Raw genomic sequence first — 17,564 nt, forward strand, 5'->3', positions numbered from 1 at the left:
GTATCTTTCTGCAGGTCATCTCTTTCTCCGTGGCTCTTCCTTTTCTAATAAAAAAAATTAAAAAATAGTCATGCCAAACTGCCTCCTCCCTCCCACAAGTGTTGCATCGATTAAATATAATGAATGTTAAGGTGCTTTGCAAACTGGAAATCTAAGGTATTATTCCCTTGGTGAAAGTAGAGATAGGTTGTGCATCTTCCCTGCAGGAGTATAAAAGGTTTGGAGCTTTCATTGAAGGCAAATTCACAATATGTATGGGATCCCCTTTTGTTTGCTTGCATTCTTTTGTGTAGGCCTTTGTGCATAAATTATCTCATTCTTTCTTCATTGTAAGCCTGCTGGGCCACTAGTACTAAGACCTACTTCACAGATAAGGAAACTAAGATTCAAAAAGATGAAGCAGTTCACCCAGAATCACACAGCTGATATCACTTCTTCCCCGTGAGGTCCTCAGGAGGCAGGCTCCTTCCAGGGTACGACATTGCCTTCCTAAGGGTGGCTCTTGTCCTCAGCATCCTAGATAGTTGGCAGCATTATATCCAAGGCAGGAGAAAGAGAAGAAGCAAAGAAGAGAGGAGAAGACCCAAGAAAAGCTCACAGGAGATGCCATGGGACACGTTGCCAACCTCTCCTCAGCCAAAATATAGTCTCATGATAACCAGTCAGTTTGTTGGCAAGATGTTGATGGAGCACTTGAACTGAAGCAGCAGGGGCAACTGAAGCGAGTTTAGTAAAGGGATCGTGTTCAAAGGTGCGGATGCATTTAAGGGAAGCATCCTTGGGATGGTGTCACACATCAGGGTTAGTAATAGTGGGGACCATTGGAACTGCAGGCTGAGGGCCTTGGGAGTGATGGTTATGGGAATCCAGAGACAGCCGGAGTTGAAGCTGAAGAAGAGGGCTATTCCAACTGAGCTTTGGTAGAAGAAAGCCATCCTCCGTACTTCCCTAGTGGTCCAGTGGTTGAGAATCCGCCTTCCAATGCACAGGGCATGGGTTCAATCCCTAGTCAGGGAGCTAGGATATCACATGCCAAAGGCAACTAAGCCCAAGTGCCACAACTAGAGAATCCATGCACCACAAGGAAAGATACCACAGGATGCAACCAAGATTCCGCTTGCCACAACTAAGATCTGACGCAGCCAAATAAATAAATATAAATACATACATTTTTTAAAAAAGAGAAGTCATATTTTAGAGATACTGTAGAATTAAAATCAACAGATCTGATGATGTCAGTAAAAATGGAAAAGTTAAGAGACTCCAGAAAACAATTATAAAGCTGGCAAAAACTTATCAGCATTGACTTTTATAGAACTCTGAATTTGAACAAAATTCTACCGCCTCCAGGGGAACATTAAAAAAAGGATTATGTGGTCCTTCCACGGTGGCAGCCTTTGAAGAACAGCAGCCACGGCTCTGAGCTACCCATGGCCGTGGGCCCCAGCAAGAGCTGCAAGGTGACCAAGAACGGGAACAAGCTGAGGCCGTCGTGGGCACCTCACCAAACACACCACGTTTGTGCAGGACATGATCGGGGAGGTGTGCATCTTATGAGCAGGGGGTCATGGAGCTGCTCAAGGTCTCCAAGGACAAGTGGGCCCTCAAGTTCATCAAGAAAAGGGTGGGGGAAGAGAACAAGATGACGGAGGAGGAGGGGGACATGAAGTACATCTCCCTCCAGGGATACATCAAGACTACACCTTCAGACACAGAAGTGCACGCAGAACACCAGCTGAGAGCAGACAGGAGGACCTGACCAGTGGAAAAGAGTATATAGAACCATGCAAAACTCGGTAGGATGAAGGAACTAGGAGGAAAAACAGGAGTGTTCGTAGGACTGGACCTGCCCTCAGCAGGTGGGGGAACTGAAGTAGGGGTCTGATCCCCACATTGGTGCCACTGTCTGACTCAGAGGAGAAACATTTAAGGCTGAGAGTGAAACAGCTGATCTGTGGCAGCCTAAATAGAAAGAGAATCAGACAGTACTTGCCGCAGCCATACATATGCTGGGCAGGAACGCGGGTCTCCTGGAAGGGGCAGCGGCTGGGAGCTGGAGTTCAGGGATTGTGGAGCAATCCCAGGGCAAGGGCTGCTGTTGACTTCAGAGAGATGGATCGAGGGGATATGAGGGAGGAGATTGTGGTGGGAAATGCCTGTGGAGGGAACAGGCAGCCACGGAAGCAAGGTGATAATGCTGAGTCACACGTAGGGGGTGGAGCCATCACCAAGCCTCTCTCTCCCCACACGCCAGCCTGGGCAGCTGAACAATAGAGGGGCTGGCCCATCAAACGTCTGACGCACTGAACTACAGAGTAGGACCCCAGCCAGGGTGCCCCTTTCAGTGACTGATGCGACGATCTACAGAGTAGGACCCCAGGCAAAGGAGCCCTCTAAGTGCCTGAATGGGTTGAGGTACAGAGAAAGACTGGCCAAAGAGGCCTTCTGATCGCCAGCTACAAGAGGCTCGAAAAAAGACTGTGATAGAACCATAACTCCTGCAGCTGGGGCAGTCCATGTCCCTGCACACTTGGCACCGCCAGGGTCCCCACAAGCCAAGCAGCTGCACCACCTCCACGTTCAACTCTCACTGGGGCAGAGCTGCTACAGGCAGAAAAAGTCTTATGTCTATGCGTGCAGGGTTGCTTCAGTAGTATCTGACTCTTTGTGACCCTGTAGACTGTGTGTGGCCTGCCAGGCTTCTCTGTCAGGGTGGTTCTCCAGGCAAGAATACTGGAGTGTATTGGCCAATACTGGTTGCCATACCCTTCTAGAGCACTTATTTCCTGCTTCCCTAGCCACCAACCCCTCTGAGTACCAGGTGCTGCCAGAACCCCTGCGACCCAAGCAGCTGCACCACCTCCACGCCTGACTCTCACAGGGGCAAACCCAAGTCTTCCAGGGCAGCATCTGGAGCTAAACCCCAGTGGATAACCCACATGTAGAGGTGGAAATAAAACCACAATTGAAACCCAGGGGTAGTGTGGCTAAGGAAGAAGACCCAAAACCTTCCCACCAGCTGTACAAGATGCAGATTAAATTCACAGGCTCAACTAAGCAGACTCCGTGTCTATGGAATATATAAAAGATCACTCAGAGCTCCCACAAAAGAAAATACACTAGTTCTGATAGCTGTGGACATTGGAGGCAAGAACACACAGGAGTAGGACCAGATTAGAATCTGAGCTGCCCACACAGCAGGTCCAGAGATCAGCACAGTGTTGGAGGGCATCCTAGGGAAGTAAGGTGGACTGTGACTCCCAGCACAGGAAAGGACTCTGACAGCAGTGACTCAAGAAAAATATTATTTTTTGACTTGTTCTGTAGATTCTGTTGGATTATTTTTTCATTTTCCTTCCTCCTCGCCCCATTTTAGTTATTGATTTTATTGGCTCTAAGAAATCCAATTAAGCTATTGAGCTTTTTTTTTTCTCAGTCACATTTTTTTATTGTTGTCTTAAATCTCTGTCTCTACATTGGGCTTTTGCAGTTTTCCTTTTTTTTCTCTTTAATTTTTAACTTTTTAAACCTATTATTTTTTCTACATTTATTCCTTTGCTTTTCCTACTGTTCTTTCCCCCTTGCAGTTAATTTTTTAACATATATAAATCGTCTTTATCTACCTCTGTTTAACTTTGCATATCTATTATTTCTTTCTTTCTTTCCTTTCCTCTCAACATATTTGCTAAGTGTTGCTTTCATTGCTTTATTCCCCACTTGGCACCTTTAGTTTTGTTTTCCAGTTTGTGCTTAAGTTAGTTTTGTTCTTAATTGGTAAATATAATTTTTTATTTCCTTTGTTAGCCAGGTCAATCTACTGTACTTTATTTTTGTTGGACTGTTTTGACTTTGCTCATGGGTGTATATGTATTATGTGTATATTCTATTATTTTGATTATTATTTGCCTGATTTTGTAACTACCATTTGTCTGGGGTTTATCTTTGGTTTCTTGTTTTTGGATGTTTGTTTTAATCTCATTTAATGCCATAGCAAACCACTTGTAGAATCTTTGTTCCTGACCAGAGATCAAGCCCTCAGCCTTTGGAGTGGGAGCACTGACTCCAAGACCCTAGATTACCAGAGAACTAACCCTAGGGAGTATCAAACAGTGAGAACTCACACAAAGGAAACCACTTGAATACAAGATCCGGCATCACCCAACTACCAGTAGCACCCTATGCAGGACGTCTAATCTAAACAACAAACAAAACAAAAATATAAACCCAATCATCAGCAGACAGGATTACCACCTCATTCAGCCTTCCCATCAGAGGAAAAACAAACAAAAACTCAGCACAGATCTCACCCTATACGAAGCTCACACCAACCGCTGGGCCAACCTTAGGATGGAAGAAACCAAAAGGAAGAAAGAATTCAACCTTCTTCAAGGAAAAAATTCAACTTTCCTTGAAGCCTGGGAAAAAGAGACTTCAAACACAATAACTTTAAAAAAAAATGAAAAGGCAGAGAAATACAGCACAAATGAAACACACTAGAAGCACAGAAGTACAAATAAATGAGGAGGAAATAGGCAAACTACCTGAAAAAGAATTCAGAACAATGATAGTAAAGATGATCAAAAACGTTGAAAACAAAATGGAGAAAATGCAAGAATCAATTAACAAAGACCTAGAAGAATTAAAGAATAAACGTACAGAGACAAACAACACAATTACTGAAATTAAAAATACTCTAAGAGGAATCAATAGCAGAATATCTGAAGCAGAAGAACGAATCAGTGAGCTGGAAGATAAAATGGTGGAAATAACTTCTGAAGAACAGAATGAAGTAAAAGGAATGAAAAGAGCTGAGGAAAGTCTCAGAGACCTCTGGGACCATATCAAATGCACAAAGATTCAAATTATAGGGGTCCCAGAAGAAGAAGAGAAAAAGAAAGGGTATGAGAAAATTTTTGAAGAGATTATAGTTGAAAATTTCCCCAACATGGAAAAGGAAATAGTCACTCAAGTCCAAGAGGCATGAAGAGTCCCATACAGGATAAATCCAAGGAGAAACACGCCAAGACACATACTAATCAAACTAACAAAGACTAAACACAAAGAACGAATATTAAAATCAGCAAGGGAGGGGCAACAAGTAACACACAAGGGAAACCGCATACACTTAACAGCTAATCTTTCAGCAGAAACTCTGCAGGCCAGAAGGGAATGGGAGGGTATATTTAAAGTACTGAAAGGGAAAAATCTACAACCAACATTACTGTACCCAGCAAGTATCTCATTCAAAATTGATGGAGAAATAAAAAGCTTTTCAGACAAGCAAAAGTTAAGAGAATTCAGTACCACCAAACCAGCTTTACAACAAATGTTAAAGGGACTTATATAGTCAAGAAATACAACAGGAAAAAAAAATCTACAAAATCAACCCCAAACAATTAAGAAAATGGCAATAGGAACATATATATCAATAATTACTTTAAATGTAAATGGATTAAATGCTTCAAGCAAAAGACACAGACTGGCTGAATGGATAGAAAAACAAGACCCATATATATGCTGTCTACAAGAAACCCACTTTAGACCTCAAGACACATATAGACTGAAAGTGAGAGGATGGAAAAGTATATTCCATGCAAATAGGAAGCAAAAGAAAGCTGAAGTAGCAATCCTCATATCAGACAAAATAGACTCTAAAATAAAGAAGATTACAAGAGATAAGGAAGGACACTACATAACGATCAAGGGATCAATCCAAGAGGATTGTAACAATTGTAAATATCTATGCACCCAACATAGGAGCACATCAATACATAAGACAAACACTAACAGAAATAAAAGGAGAAATTGACAGTAACACAACCCACCCACACCAACGGACAGATCATCAAAACAGAAAATTAATAAGGAAACACAAGGCTTAAATGATACATTAGATGAGATGGATCTCATTGGTATCTTCAGGACATTCCATCCAAATGCAGAAGAATATACCTTCTTTTCAAGTGCACATGGAACATTCTCCAGGGTAGACCACATCTTGGGTCACAGATCAAACCTCAGTAAATTTAAGAATATTGAAATCATATCAAGCATCTTCTCCAACCACAACACTGAGACTAAATATCAATTACAAGAAAAAAACTGTAAGAAACACAAACACATGGAGATTAAACAACACGTTTCTAAATAACCAACAGGTTACTGAAGAAATCAAAAGCAAAGTCAAAAAAGTTCTAGAAACAAATGACAATGAGATCACAACAACTCAAAACCTATGGGATGCAGCAAAAGCAGTTCTAAGAGGGAAGTTTATAGCAACACAATCCTACCTCCAAGAAATAAGAAAAACATCAAATAGACAACCTAATTTTACACCTAAAACAACTGGAAAAAGAAGGACAAAAAAAATTAGTAGAAGGAAAGAAATCATAAAGATCAGAGCAGAAATACATGAAAACGAAATGAAAGAAACAATAGTAAAGATTAATAGAACTAAAAGCTGGTTCTTTGAGAAGATAAACAAAACTGACAAACCTTTAGCCAGACTCATCAAGAAAAAAAGAGAGAAGAATCAAATAAACAAAATTAGAAATGAAAAACGAGAGGTTACAACAGACAATGCAGAAACACAAAGGATTATAAGAGACTATTATGAACAACTATCTGGCAATAAAATAGATAACCTGGAAGAAATGGACAGATTCTTAGAAAAGTTCAATCTTTCAATACTGAACCAGGAAGAAATAGAAATTATGAACAACCCAATTATAAGCACTGAAATTGAAGCTGTGATCAAAAATCTCCCAAAAAACAAAAAGCCCAGGACCAGATGGCTTCACAGGAGAATTCTATCAAACATTTAGAGAAGAGCTAATGCCTGTCCTTCTAAAACTCTTTTAAAAAATTGCAGAAGAAGGAACACTTCCAAATTCATTCTACAAGGCCATCATCACCCTGATATCAAAACCAGACAAAGAAAACACAAATAAAGAAAACTATAGGCCAATTTCACTGATGAACATAGATGCAAAAATCCTCAACAAAATTTTAGCAGCATTCAGCAACACATCAAAAGCTCACACACCATGATCAAGTCGGGTTTATTCCAGGGATTCAAGGATTCTTCAATATATGCAAATCAATGTGATACACCATATTAACAAATCGAAAGATAAAAACCATATGATCATCTCAATAGATGCAGAAAAAGCCTTTGACAAAATTCAACACCCATTTATGGTTAAAACTCTTCCAAAAATGGGTATAGAAGGAATCGACATCAACATAATAAGGCCATATATGATAAGCCTACACCAAACATTATTCTCAATGATGAAAAACTGAAAGCATTCCCCCTAAGATCAGGAACAAGACAAGGGTGTCCACTTTCACTACTATTATTCAACATAGTTCTGGAAGTCCTAGCTACAGCAATCAGAGAAGAAAAAGAAACAAAAGGAATCCAGATCAAAAAAGAAGAAGCAAACTCTCACTGTTTGCAGATGACATGATACTGTACATAGAGAACCCTAATCAGTGAATTTAGAAAAGTTGGAGGATACAAAATCAATACACAGAAATCACTTGTATTTCTATATACTAACAATGAAAATTTAGAAAGAGAAATTAAGGAATCAATCCCATTCGCCACTGCAACAAAAAGAATATCTAGGAATAAACTTACCTAAGGAGACAAAAGAACTGTACACAGAAAATTATAAGACACTAATGAAATAAATCAAAGATGACATAAACAGAGGGAGAGATATTTCATGTTCCTGGGTAGGAAGAATCAATACTGTGAAAATGACTATACTACCAAACACAATCTACAGATTTAATGTGATCCCTATCAAATTACCAATGACATTTTTCACAGAACTAGAACAAAAAATTTCACAATTCATATGGAAACACAAAAGACCCTGAATAGCCAAAGCAGTCTTGAGGAAGAAGAATGGAGCTGGAAGAATCAACCTTCCTGACTTCAGATTATGCTACAAAGCTACAATCATCAAGACAGTATGGTACTGGCACAAAAACAGAAATATAGACCAATGCAACAAGATAGAAAGTCTAGAAACCTATGGATACCTTATTTTTGACAAAGGCGGCAAGAATATACAATGGGGCAAAGACAGCCTCTTCAATAAATGGTGCTGGGAAAACTGGACAGCTACATGTAAAAGAATGAAATTAGAATACCTCCTAACACCATACACAAAGATAAACTCAAAAATGGATTAAAGACCTAAATGTAAGACCAGAAGCTATAAAACTCTTAGAGGAAAACATAGGCAGAACACTCAATTACATAAATCAAAGCAAGATCCTCTATGACCCACTTCCTAGAGTAATGGAAATAGAAACAAAAGTAAACAAATGGGACCTAATTAAACTTAAAAGTTTTTGCACAGCAAAGGAAACTATAAGCCAGGTGAAAAGACAACCCTCAGAATGGGAGAAAATAGCAGAAAATGAAACTGACAAAGGATTAATTTCCAAAATAAACAAGCAGCTCATACAACTCAATACCAGAAAAACAAACAACCCAATCAAAAAGTGGGAAAATGACCTAAACAGACATTTCTCCAAAGAAGACATACAGATGACTAACAAACACATGAAAAGATGCTCAACATCGCTCATTATTAGAGAAATGCAAATCAAAACTACAATGAGATATCACCTCACACCAGTCAGAATGGCCATCATCAAAAAGTCTACAAACAATAAATGCTGGAGAGGGTGTGGAGAAAAGGGAACACTCTTGCATTGTTGGTGGGAATGTAAATTGATACAGCCACCATGGAAGATGGTATGTAGATTCCTTAAAGAGCCAGGAATAAAACCACCATATGACCCAGCAATCCCACTCCTAGGTGTATACCCTGAGGAAACCAAAATTGAAGATTGTTCATTGCAGCACTATTGACAATAGCTAGAACATGGAAGCAACCTAGATGTCCAATGACAGATGAATGGATAAAGAAGTTGTGGTACATATACACAATGGAATATTACTCAGCCATAAAAAGGAGTGCATTTTAGTCAGTTTTAATGAGGCAGATAAACCTAGAATCTATTATACAGAGTAAAGTGAGTCAGAAATAGAAGGATAAACACTGTATTCTAACCCATATATACGGAATCTAGAAAAATGGTATTGAAGTATTTACAGGGAAGCAATAGAGAACAGACTTATGGACATGGAGAGAGGGGAGGAGAGGGTGGAAAGAGTAACATGGAAACTTATATTACCATACGTAAAATAGATAGCCAACGGGAATTTGCTGTATGGCTCAGGAAACTCAAACAGGGGCTCTGTAACAACCTAGAGGGCGGGGATGGGGAGGAAGATGGGAGGTTCGAAAGGGAAGGGATATATGTATACCTACGGCTGATTCAGGCTTCCCTGGTGGCTCAGACGGTAAAGCATCTGTCTGCAATGCTGGAGACCCAGGTTTGATCCCTGGGTCGGGAAGATCCCCTGGAGAAGGTAATGGCAACCCACTCCAGTACTCTTGCCTGGAAAATCCCATGGACAGAGGAGCCTGGTAGGCTACAGTCCATGGGGTTGCAAAGAGTCAGACACGACTGAGCTACTTTTTTTTTTTTTATGGCTGATTCATGCTGAGATTTGACAGAAAACAACAAAATTCTGTAAAGCAATTATCCTTCAATAAAAAATAAATTTAAAAAAGAGTGTAAAGTAATTAGCCTCCAATTTAAATAAATTTTTAAAAATAAATTTTAAAAATTTGAAAAAAAAAAGGGTGGGGAGACACAAAAATGCTAAGAGGAAGAGAGAGGAGCTGAGCAACACTGTGGCCTCCATGAGGAAAAGTGGCAGCCAAGAAGGACTGAGTCCTTCTCCTCTGTGCACAATAAACCTTTTCAGATAAACAAAAAAAGAAAGGAAAGAAGCAACACAGTTTTCATTCTAAAAAAAAAAAAACACAGTTCAATTCATTTGCTCAATCATGTCCAACTCTTTGCGACCCTATGGCCTGCAGCACGCCAGGCTTCCCTGTCCATCACCAACTCCTGGAACTTGCTCAAACTTATGTCCATTGAGTTGGTGATACCATCCAACCATCTCATCCTCTGTCATCCCCTTCTCCTCCCATCTTCAATCTTTCCCAGCCTCAGGGTCTTTTCCAATGAGTCAGCTCTTCACATCAGGTGGCCAAAGTTTTGGAGCTTCAGCTTCCGTATCAGTCCTTCCAAAGAATATTCAGGACTGATTTCCTTTCAGATTGACTGGTTTGATCTCCTTGCAGTCTAAAAGACCACTGTGACATTTTAATTTATCTACTTATTACTCCTAACCCCCACCATACTCTTAAACAATCAGTGAGTCAAAGAAGAAATCACAGAGATTTTAACAATTTTGAGATAAATGAATATGAAAACACAACATAAAATCTACAGAATGCAGTGAAAGTAGCTTTCAAAGGGAAATTTATAGCTTTAAATATCTTCATTAAAAAATAAGATCTCAATACTCTGATTTCTCTTCAGATTGCATAAATCATTTACCTTTTAAAAAAATAAGATCTCCAGAAATTTCTGGCTGTCCAGTGGTTAGGATTCCACACTTTCACAGCTTAGGGCCTGGGTTTGATCCCTGGTTGGGGAACTAAGGTCCCACAAGCCACACAACATGGACCAAAAGAAAAAAAATTTTTTAAATAAGATCTCAAATTAATAACCTAACTTTACATCTTTAGGAAATTAAAAAAAAAAAGGAAGGGCAACTAAATCCAAAACTTCAAAAAGAGGAAGTAAAAATTAGAGTGTCAATAAATGAAATAGAAACTAGAAAAACAATAAGGAAAATCAACAAAACCAGAAGCTGATTCTTTGACAAGATCAACACCGACAACCCTATAGCTAGACCAGTGGTGGAAGGTGGGGGTTAGGGGGGAGACTCAAATTACTAGAATCTCAAATGAAAGTGGGGACATTACTACAGACTTCACGGGAAGAATTATAAGAGATTGTGAAAAATAATTTGCCAATAAATTAGATAACTTAGATAAAATGGACAAATTCCTAGAAACACACAAAGTAGCAAAACTGACTCAAGAAGAAACAGAGAATCATAAGATAAACTTATAACCAGCACAGAGATTGAATCAATAATAAAAGCTCCCCAGTAACAACAAAAACCCAGGACCAAATGGCTTCACTGGTGAATTCAACCAATCATTTAAAGAAGAATCACCACCAATCTTTCTCAAAATCTTCTCAAAAGTTTAAAAGAACGGTTCCTAACTTATTCTATGAAGCCAGCATTACCTTAATACTAAAGCCAGACAAAGACATCAAAGTCATCAAAAAAACCCAACAAACTACAGCCCTTATGCATACAGATGTGAAAATCCTCAACAAATCTTTATCAGAACAAATGCAGCAGTAAACTGAAATGGTTATCCTCTGTGACCAGGTGGGATTTATCTCAGGAATGCAAGTGTAGTTCAGCATTCAAAAATCAATCAATATAACAAAGCACATTAATACAAAGGAGGAAAATACTACATGATCACCTCAAATGATATGGAAAGGAAACTGACAAAATCCAACATCCTTTTATGATTTAAAAAAGCACTCAATAAACTAGGAATAAAGGAAACTGCTTCAACATGATAAAAAGTATTTATTTAAAAAAAATACACAGCTAATAAACTCAACGGTGAAAGAGTGAAGGTTTTCTTCTAAATCAGGAACAAGATAAGAATGCCAACTTATGCCATTTCTATTTAACATTGTCCATAAGTTCTAGGCAGGCCAATAAAGGAAGAAAAAGGAAATAAAGGGCACCGAAATTGGAAAGAAAGAAATAAAATTATCTCTATTTGCAGAAGACATGATCTTATATAGAGAAAATCTTGAAGAATCCTCATAGCAAAAAAATAAAAAACCATTGGAGCTAATAAATGAATTCAGCAAAGTTATGGGATAAGACCAACACAATTATCTGTTGTATTTTTAAACACTAGCAATGAACAATCTGAAAAGGAAATTAGACAATTTCAGTTATAATACCATCTAAAAGGACAGAACACTTAGGAGTAAATTAAACCAGGGAGGTACAATAATGAATCCTACAAAACATTGCTCAAAGAAATTAAAGACCTGTGTTCATGGGTTGAAAGACTTAGTAATATTTTTAATGGGAGCACTCCCTGAGTCAATCTACAGATTCAGTGCAATCTCTACCAAACTCTCAGGAGCCTTTTTTTCAGAAATGGAAAAGCTGATCCTAAAATCCATCTGAAATTTCAAGGGACTCCAGATAGCCAAAGTAATCTTGAAAAAAGAAGAACAAAATTGAAGAACACACACTCCCCAATTTTAAAACTTGGTACAATGCTGAGAGTAATCAAAGTTATGTGATGCTGGCATAAGGATAGGTGTATAGATCAATGAAATAGAACTATGAGCTCAGAAATAAACTCATACATTTTTGGGCAATGGATTTTTGGTCAATGGGCAAATCCAATTACTGAGGAATGAATCATCTTTTCAACAAATGGTGTTGGGACAACTGATATCCACATGCAATGGGCCCACATGAATGAATTTGGACACTTACCTTACATCATATGCATAAATTAAGTTAAAAAATCATCAAAACTTAAACATAAGAGCTCAAACTATAAAACTCTTAGAAGAAAATAGTAGTAAATCTTCATAACCTAAAATTCAACAATGGATTCTTAGATGTGACACCAAAAATAACAACAAGAAAAAAGCAATTTAAATTGATCAAAATGTAAAACTTCTATGCACCAAGGAACACTGTAAAGAGAGTAAAATGACAACCCAGAGACTGGGAGGAAAATATTTTTAATCATATATCTAGGAACTGTTTACTGTTCAGAATATACGAAAAACTCTCCAGCTCAACAACAAAAAGATAACCAAATTTTAAAAATGACCAAAGGGCTTGAGTAGATATTTCTTCAAAGAAGATAAATGACCAACAGACACATGAAAATATGCTCAACAGAATTAATCCCTAGGGAAATGCAAATCAAAATCACAAGTTACCACTTTACACCTACTGTAGAAAGTAACAGGGCTTCACTGGTGGGTCAGTGGTGAAGAATCCACCTGCAATGCAAGAGACCCATTTGGGTCTCTTCAGTTGGACAGGACTGAAACGACTGAGCATGCACACAGGCATGTAGAACATAAAAAACGTTAGTGAAGCCATGGAGAAACTGGAACCATCATACATTGTCAGTGGTAATTTAAATGGCGCCACCAATATGGAAAATGGTTTAAGGGTTCCTCTACAAGTTCAACACTGAATTACCGTAAGGGCCAGCAATTCCACTCCTAGATACGTACCCAAAGGAATTGAAATCAGATGTTCAAACAAACATTAGTATACACATATTCATAGCAGCACTACTCACAACAGCCAAAAGGTGAAGATTGCGTTGTGTATATTTTACCACAATTAAAAAACAAAAAACACGCCAACTGGTCTGGTGTGCATGCGTGCATGCATGCATGCTCAGTCATGCTTGACTCTTTACAATCCCATGGACTGTAGCCTGCCAGGTTTCTCTGTCCATGGGATTTCCCAGGCAAGAACACTGGAGTGGGTTGCCAATTCCTTCTCAAGGGGCTCTTTCCGACCCAGGGACTGAACCCAGTCTCCTACATTGGCAGGTAGATTCTCTATCACTGAGACACCTGGGAAATCCTCAACAATTCTTAGTTGTACATTAAATATAAGGAAAAGGAAAATGGAAGGGGTGAAGAGGTCTCTCAGAGTTCCAGTTGTCTCAACTTGATGGAAGGTGTCTGTGGCAGTTTAAAACCATGACTGCAAAATTTGTTCATTCTCCCTGTCATTGATAGATGGGGCCTTTGACCCCTTCATTTGAATCTGGGCTCTGTGATTGTTCAATAAAATACAGAAGTGATGCTGTGGATGCCGGGCCAGTTTCCAGCCTCAGATATTAAGAAACAGTCAGTTTCCACTTCCTGACCCTTGGGTCACTTGGTCTTGGAACGTGGACTCCATGCTGTGAGGAGGTAAAATCTGCTCCCTGAAGAGACTCACAGACAAGAACTGAAAGCCAACCGCAACTTGCCAGCCAGGGAAAGAGCCGTCTTGAAAGTGAGTCTTCCAGCCCCAGTAGAGCCACATGAGCTGGGATCACGTGGAGCAGAGACAAGATGTCCCCATGGAGCCCAGCCCAGACTACAGAGCTATAAGCAAACAAACAAACAAACAAAACTGCTGTTATTCTGAGCCACTAAGTTTTGTTACACAGCAAATCGGGAAGTGATTTGGAGACAGACTAGCTACCAATGCTCCCCATGGAGGCATCTCTATTTAGTACTTTCTATTAGTTTCTCTTGGGCATCCCTGGTGGCTCAGATGGTAAAGAATCTACCTGCAAGGTGAGAGACCTGGTTCGATACCTGGGTTGGGAAGATCTCCGGGAGGAGGGCATGGCAATCCACTTTGGTGTTCTTGCCTGGAGGATCCCATGAACAGAGGAGGCTGGTGGGATACAGTCCATGGGGTTGCAAAGAGCCAGACATGACCGAGAGACTAAGTACAACACGCCAGTTTCTCTATCTCTGTTTGCTTCTTTTGTCCTCTTTTACCCTAGTATTTAGTCCTTTGATAGCACTTAATTATTTACAAATTTCATTCCCATTGCCTGTCACCTTGTTCCTTTGCCTATGATGGCAGTCAGTCCGCGGCCACCAGAAACAGTGTTCATTCAAGGCTCCTGTAGAGACCCTCTTTTATTCTAGGTCCTGGTCACCCAATACAGCACCCATGAGGCAAACCACTGATGCCTCTGGGTGGAAGAAACTTTTTTCAAAAGATGGTTCCAATTAAAGAACTCTTCTACATGTCAGGCAGGATCTTATCACTAGCATTTCCTCCACTTCAGCTCAGAGTCAAGAAGAACGAATGGCTAAGGATGGGTTCCCCAGAAGCAGACTGTAAGATCAAGATCTGTGTGCAAACATTGACTTAGGCAAGAACTCCCAGGAGAAAACCACAGAGGACGAGACCAGCAGGGAAGAAGCCAGGCAGGCAGGCAGTCTCAGGCTAAACCCACAGAAGGTGGCCCCCTACAGGGCAATCCTAGAGAGTAAATTCCACCTCAGGGTCATCCCAAAGGCAGGAAAGAAAGCGGGCTCTCACCACTGAGTGAGGCCCTCCCAGCCCAGGGTCTGCCCTGACCCCAGGGTGTTCCTCTGCTGCTCCCTCTGAGGAACAGGTGTGCCCTCCCCAACTCTCCTCCTATGGCTGCAAATGAATCTTTATTTTCTTGACTCACCATCTGTGTTGCTTTTTAGTTGGGGGCTGGCTGAGTGGAAGGGTCAAAATTCTGCTCTTTCCCTAGACCACTTGGCATTCTGGTTTGGGTTTCTGTAGAGTTTTCCTATTCCGGTTGTACTAACATTTCTATGAAACTTCTGGTTGGTGTTTTTAAAAAAGAAAAAAAGGGGGGGGAGGGGGAGGTGGGGGACGGTTAAATAAACCCCAGGCTGGGATCAAGTACACTCAGCGCCCCTGGGATTTTGGAGAAGTCTGTGAAATGCCGCACTAGCCTGAATTATCCAGGTATGCGGCCAAGCACTGGTGCTGAGTCAGTGGAGTGCCAGTCTTTCCCTGCAACCCCATTCTCCTTTCCCAGTCTTGGAGGAAAATGCAAACTGTCTTTCTGGGTTGTACCACTTCCACCAAACCCTTCTTACCATCCTAGCCCCCTCAACTATCAGCCATAAATCCCTCAAGAGACCTTAGGAATGGTGGGTCCTGAAGCTTGACCTGTCTGCTGGCTGAAAATGGATCAATTCTAACTGCCACCAAATGGCCCAGATTTATTCTGTCCCTTTTGTCTTCTTGTAATATATATGTGAATAATCACTAATAAAGAGAACTCTTAGGAAAAGAAAAAAACTGGGCTCCAAAATCATTGCAGATGGTGACTGCAGCCATGAAATTAAAAGACACTTCCTCCTTGGAAAGGAAGCTCTGACAAACCTAGACAGCATATTAAAAACAGAGACATTTCTTTACCAACAAAGGTCCATATAGTCAAAGCTATGGTTTTTCCAGTAGTCATATATGGATGTGAGAGTTGGACCATAGAGAAGGCTGAGCACCAAAAAATTGGTGCTTTTGAACTGTGGTGTTGGAGAAGACTCTTGAGAGTCTCTTGCACTGCAAGGAGATCAAACCAGTCCATCCTAAAGGAAATCAGTCCTAAATATTCATTGGAAGGACTGATGCTGAAGCTGAAACTCCAATCCTTTGGCCATCTGATGTGAAGAGCTGACTCATTGGAAAAGACCCTGATGCTGGGAAAGATTGAAGGCAAGAGGAGAAGGGGACAACAGAGGATGAGATTGTTTGATGGCATCACTGACTCAATGGACAGGAGTTTGAGCAAGCTCTGGGAGATAGCGAAGGACAGGGAAGCCTGGTGTGCTGCAGTCCATGGGATCGCAAAGAGTTGGAAGCAACTGAGCGACTGAACAACAACAAAAAAAAAACAATGCCACTGGCCTCTCTTTCCTGGGATGAGGATAGGAAAAGATGTCCATTTATCTTACTCTGTTTTTCTTAAGAATCTGCCTGCCAATGCAGGAGACATAAGAGACGTGGATTTGATCCCTGGGTCGGAAAGATCCCCTGGAAGAGGGCATCACAACCCGCTCCAGTATTCTTGCCTGGAGAATCCCATGGACAGAGGAGACTGGCAGACTGCAGTCCACGGAGTCGCAAAGACTTGGACACAACAGAAGCAACTTAGCATGCACACATGTTTTTCTTAATAATCCATCCTGTTATATAAACTTCATGCCTGCATTTTTCAGTAGTACACACTATTGCAGGAGCTACACTCTAAGGCTAAAATAAAAATTTTTTTAAAAACACCCTTTTCTCAAAGTATGTGCCAGAGAGAGAATTTTCAGAAATGTAATATTGGAACAAAACTTTCCCACCAAAACCCAGTTTGAGTTCTCAAAAGATGTCTAGACATTGGATGAGGAACTCAAAATGCACTTTCCTAAAGAAATAATGCCCATATAGCCAGGGGAATTCTGCTCAATATTCTGTAATAACCTCAGTGGGAAAAGAATTTGAAAAAAGAGTAGATACATATATAACTGAATCACTTTGCTGTTCACCTGAAACTAACACACCATTGTTAGCCAACTGTTTGTTATTGTTAAGTCAATAAGTTGTGTCCAACTCTTTTGTAACCCCATGGACTGTAGCCTGCCAGGCTTCTCTGTAAATAGGATTTTCCAGGCAAGAATAATTGAATGGGTTGCCATTTCCTTCTCCATAACCAGCTAAACTCCAACATAAGATAAGAATGTTTTAAACAGAAATAATGCAATTGACTGTGGTAAGTTTTCAAGCTCAGCCCACAGAAATTAAATATATATTAACATATTACAATATATTAAATATTAAATTTAAAATATTAAAATAAAATGACATAGTGTAAGTTAAACTAATAATATAACCAACAACGTGTTTAAAGAGTAGGAAATAAAACTATGGAAATTAGTAACTACGGCACAGCACAACAGAA

At 40.1% G+C, this 17,564-nt stretch overlaps 1 pseudogene; it reads left to right on the forward strand.

The window, feature by feature from the left end:
• Positions 1-1,430: 1,430 nt before the first annotated feature.
• LOC145528615 (large ribosomal subunit protein eL36-like) lies at positions 1,431-9,866 on the forward strand (annotated as a pseudogene).
• Positions 9,867-17,564: the final 7,698 nt, after the last annotated feature.

Source organism: Giraffa tippelskirchi, chromosome 12 (genome assembly GCF_054371585.1).
Source record: "Giraffa tippelskirchi isolate mGirTip1 chromosome 12, T2T-mGirTip1v1.2.pri, whole genome shotgun sequence".
NCBI classification, from domain to species: Eukaryota; Metazoa; Chordata; class Mammalia; order Artiodactyla; family Giraffidae; genus Giraffa; species Giraffa tippelskirchi.